Source organism: Amblyomma maculatum, chromosome 2, assembly GCF_055883805.1.
Source record: "Amblyomma maculatum isolate TAMU_Amacu chromosome 2, ASM5588380v1, whole genome shotgun sequence".
NCBI lineage: Eukaryota > Metazoa > Arthropoda > Arachnida > Ixodida > Ixodidae > Amblyomma > Amblyomma maculatum.
In genome coordinates, this window is record NC_139345.1 from 17569398 (window position 1) to 17574813 (window position 5416).

Sequence of the window (5416 nt, forward strand, 5' to 3'; positions counted from 1 at the left end):
GTGCTGGATGGGCGTATGTGGCGCCGACATGTGGAGAAGCTGCGTAATCGCTCAAGCTCATTCTACCTCAATAGAGCTGCTACTGACAGCCAGATGATAATCGGACTCCGCCCAGCAGCCACACCGACGTTGCAAAAACTTGTACACAGAAAGCTACAGCGTCCTCGCTGTGGCTTCAAGAGTTCAAGAAATTGTTGTGTCGTTAGTTTTCACCAAGGACCAAGTTTTACAGTTTCCCGACTCGACATTGGGAGCAGGAACAACGCCTACGTTGGATTCAACTCGTTCGCCGTCAGGGAAGTAAGCTTTATTTTTCCGCAATTACTTTCACGGTATAGGTTTGTTGCTCTTATAATAAATATAAAAGGCTGCTTGCTTCTTACATGTTCCAGAAATTTCTGACAGCAAACATTATGACGTAATATCCTCGTTTCTTTTCCCCGGGGCTCATTTTTCAGCAACCAGTGGCAAGCGGTGCAGTTTATTCGGGCTTTATTCTTTCGCTACAGAGATGACGGAATGGAGTGGCAGCCTTAAATTCACTCAAGAATATGCAGCAAACATATTTTTTTTTTTGGAAACTAGAATGTAAATGAATATTCATATTTCAGTTCAGTTCAGTCGTGTCCGACGCTTCGTGACCCTATGGACCATGTCACGCCACGCTTTCCGGTCTCTCACTATCTTCCTAACATCACATAACTTCATATCTCCTGGCAAAATCGGACTTTCCGGTCGTTTCCCAACACATCCACAACTGAGCGTCCTTTTGGCTTTAGCCCAGCCGCTTCATCCGTCCTGGAGCTACTAGGAATCGCCCTTTGTTCATCCCCAGTAACATATGGGACGCCTTCCAACCTGGGGGGGGCTCATCTTCCGGCGCCATATCATTAATGGTATTGTGACTGGCCATAGGGTTTTCTTGGCAGGAAATACTGGAGTGGGTTGCCATTACCTTCTCCAGTGAATCACATTTTGTCAGAACTCTCTGCCGTTACCTGTCTATCTTGGGTGGCCCTACACAGCAGAGCTCCCGACTTCATCGAGTTTCGCAAGCCCCTCCGCCACGACAAGGCAGTGATCCATGAAGGGGATCACTGCCTTACTTACTATCCATTTGATGGATTTCGAGGGCGCCGAGACCCACATCTGTGCGATGGACCGGCCCGACATTTCGGTGCCGTTTTCTGCCGAAAATTCTTTTACATTGTGAACATGTCCGGATTCAAACAGTTTGATGCTTTTGGCTATGTTCGCACCTCGAAAAAAAAAAAAGAAAAACTTGTCAGCTAAAAGGCAGGCTGCAATCCGGCAGCTATCAGCAGCGGCACGCAGGCTCCCGTTGCCATGGTGGCGAAAATCGTCTGCTGCGGCGCTCACTCGAGACGCCAAACACGCCACTGGTGGCGCTGAACTCAGCGCCGCCGGTGGGTACTCCTAGCGGGCGCATGGTGCTTATAGAATAAACTCGCGTCCTGACGCATACATTACAATAACCTGCCGAAGAATCCGGTTTTTTGCAGACCGCTATCTATACTAGTGGCGGCTTTCTGGTGGAACGGGCTATATACGCTATCGAGCGAAACGCCAAACCGAAAAACCGGCGCACGCGCCGATGATGCCGCAGCCGCCGCGCCGAAGCGGTAGGAACGGATGATGAGGAGGGCAGGGCGCTCGTGGCGCTGGCTATTCTCGAGTAACAAAACCAAGTAGTCGCCGCCGAACAATAAACCGATCGACGCCATATCAAGATGCATGTCCAGCGCATTAGGAACGCATAAAGGGCGGATCTGTAGCTTACACAAGTTCGTGCTATGAAAGGTCGGCATTGGGTCGACAGCGTAGGACGTGTCCGCGCGGAGCAGCTGCCGCCACCGCTCACCAGCCGGTGCGCGCAGAATGTTTAACTAGGTCATGGCCTCTAGTAAAAATGAAAATAGTTTTCCTTCCTCGAGTATAAATTCTCGTTTTCAAGCTCACCTCAAACTTCTTTATATTTGTTCAGGATATATACGGTCAATTGGCTCAGGTTCTCTTTTCTCAGCCGGTCCCAAACATTTAAAGTTTACCATGCGTTTCATGTGGATTGCACAGCGCGCGCGCCGTATACATCTAACAATATCTCGCATCACAGGAGAAGTAGTAGGTGGCGTTTCAAGATTTTTTTTTTCCAATTTCCGCTGCATCCCCAAATGCCACTGACGTTTCGCTCTACCGCCCGCCAGATGTCCATTAGTTAGTCGCTGCTGCGTTTAAATTTTATCTGCAGAATTTTAACCACAATTCCGATTGGAACACTTAGATCTGCATGACAAGTCTACGTGGCCTATCCAACGCTATTTTACAACCACTGTTGGGTTAAATACGCGAAATACACACAGACGCACAGCAGGTAGACGGCAATGAGCCTCTAGGATTGAGCACCTAGGAAGACGAGACAGCAGGAATGAGATAGTTTATGTGTGTTTCGCGCTTTAATCACAGAGGAGCAGTCACCGGCTAATCCTGCACCGCGTTTTCTTGCAAGCACTGGCACCATATATCTACTTTGAAACTCCGATTTGAGCCTCGCCTTATACCTACGGCGCCTGCGCACTACGAGTGACTTCGGAGCGTACCCCGACCCGTTAAGAGGCTAAACATTGTCCAAGGCCACTAATCGAAGCTACTAAGAAAAATAAGAGAACGGATATGAGCGACGACGACAGTAAGGAGGGGGAGCGCATGGGCAGAAAATGAAGGGCCGCTGTCACCGGCAAAGATAGAGACAAAAATTGAAAAACAAAACAATTATTATCGCTGTCACTCTCGATAGGCGCTCACCAGCCCGGTGCTCACGAGAATTGTTATGCATTACATGAGCTCATCACGACAGATTAGATGTTTGTATCATAATTTTCATCACCATGTCGAGTGAACGTGGCGTCTTAGTGAAGACTGACTGTGGGCTACTGGAGCTACAGCATAACTGAAAACTCGGCGCGAGTGAATGGCGCTGCAGTTGTCATATGCTATGCGGTTGATGTGGCGTATGCTCGTCGCGCTCGGGAAGCTAGGCGTCGGCGTAGACAAGATCAAATTGCCTACGTCACCGAGCAAGAAGCCGACACCACAAGACCGAGGTTCGGCGTAGAACGCGAACCTCTGAACGCAATAACGGCGCCGGCGGCCACGCATATAGAGGGCGGCCATTCAACTTTTGGAACTACGGTCTCGGACGAAGTTCGTTCTCGGAAGGCCTTGATGGATTGAGAGCGCAGGAAACGCCAGCGCGAAGCAGTCCCCACAACACAGCCGCCGGCTAACACCGATTGCTTAACTAGGCCGTTGTCTAGTCTAGCTATTTCTTTTTATCCGTAAGACAGTGGTAGATTGTAAGCAAACACGGCACGAGTATTAGTTTTCCATCAAGTCATCGAAAGCGCCTAATCATTATAAGACAGTGGAAATTTGAGCCAGATGATACACGGCGTTCCACTGTAAATACGAACACGGCTATGCGTGGCCGCGCTCCGCGGAGCGTCGGCGCACCCGGCGCGGCCGCGCTTCGAATAAAAGTGGCTCAAACACAGAGGGGCATGGAGGCGGTGGTTTATGTCGTCTGCTACAGTGAGGAAGCGCACCGTGCTTGCACTGTTACAGCGTTTATATCACGGAGGCAGCGTAATAAATAGGCAACGAAGAAAAAAATGGCATCGTTACATTTAAAATTGTTTGACTGCATCGTTTGCCAGACGGCGAACATAAGCTGTAACGAACAGAACATTCACAAATCATTCGAGAATCACTTACAAGGACAGACCAGGAGCTTAGCTTGGCAATCACTTGCAGAAGCTAATCAGTCTCGCCAGCGGATAAGAGATTGCCGTGCCGAAGCTAGTATAGTCCCCCAATTGATAACCTTCCATAGGACTGAGCCCGACAAAGCGCATCTCGGCACGTTTGGGTGCTGCCATCACACATTTAGATGTGCTTCTCGGAAAAGAAAGCCCAGGGCGCTTCTGCGCTGTAGCAGATGACTGCAGGCACCAGGCTCCCTGTGCGCATGCGCCAATTTGCATCGATGCACTGTCGCGCCGAATGCTCTGACTCTCCGCGGAACGCTGCCACGCTGAGCCATGTTCGCGCTTACAGTGGACCATCGTGTACTTGATGAAGAGGAGAACCAGCCAAAAAATGTGTGTGACTAGAGTAGAGACGATTATCCAGTCTAGGACACCGTCCCTCGGTCTAAACCATGTTGTGATGCCCTTTTGCCGTGAATCCCATAACGTCCTATTCTGACGTCTTGCTGGCGCGCTCATTGTTGTCTCGATCGTCGTTAATGGTCTAAAAAGAAAAGCACATGGGTATATTTTAACATGAGACGGAAATAATGGCGCTTTCCTTTGTGGCAACAAACAAATTACAAGCGTTTGACGCTGCTGAACCAAATATTGAGTGAAAACGTTAGCTGCGGGTGACCGAGCGTTCTTCTCTTTTTCTTCTTCCTCAGCCCAGATATAAAGCCCCGCTTTAACCACCCCTTATGAACGTGCCTTAGTGGCCTATAGGGGTAACGTGAATGCCAGGGTCTTATCAGGCTGATTCTGACATAACCGTCCCATGTGAAACGAGAGACCCAAGTTGGTAGCTCCTGCCAGCTTGGGGTCGTCTACGGGGGTCGTCTAAAGGTCAAAGGTCAATTGTGGTCCCCGCCGTTCCATGCTGAAGGCTCCAACTGCGAGCAGTATTGCTTTTGCAATAAAATAAAGTTGCAGCGGATGACTGTGCTGACACAGATCCGTCAGTGTACACGTGAATATAATTAGGATATTCTGACCAGATGTGCGCCACAATAAGTTGATTGAGTCAACTAAATGGCATTCTTGATTTTCTTAGGGTCACATGAATACGAAGGTGCACGAAAGGTTTATCCATCACTCATGGTGTTTGGGCGGGACGATATGGGAGGGCATATCATGTCAGTACTTGCGACTGATGGCAACGGAGTGCAGTTGCAAGACAGTAGTTCGGCCGCTCGTCCAGAATCTTGCTCTGCGGGTGAAAACGGTGCCGTCTAAATATACACGAAGTGTATCGAGTGACAAGTATATGAATATTGGGCAAGCATGTGCTTCTTCAACTGGGCCTCTTTTAGAGGTGCACGTGAGCAGTCCAAGGCATATTTTCAGTGCTTGCGCTTGCACGCTCTCTAAAGTCCGCAAGCAGGAAATGCTCATATCGGAAAGTACTGGGAGACTGTACCGGATGTAGCCAACAAACAGAGTCTCGTAAAGGCTTAGTAAGGAGTGCTATGTAATTGTAGGTCAGCGCCATTCGGACTGACAATGAAATCCAAACTCTGTTATTCACATGCTACAAATCGACCCGAATCACGTGTCCATTGGACACGCCGAATGGATGAGGAATAGTC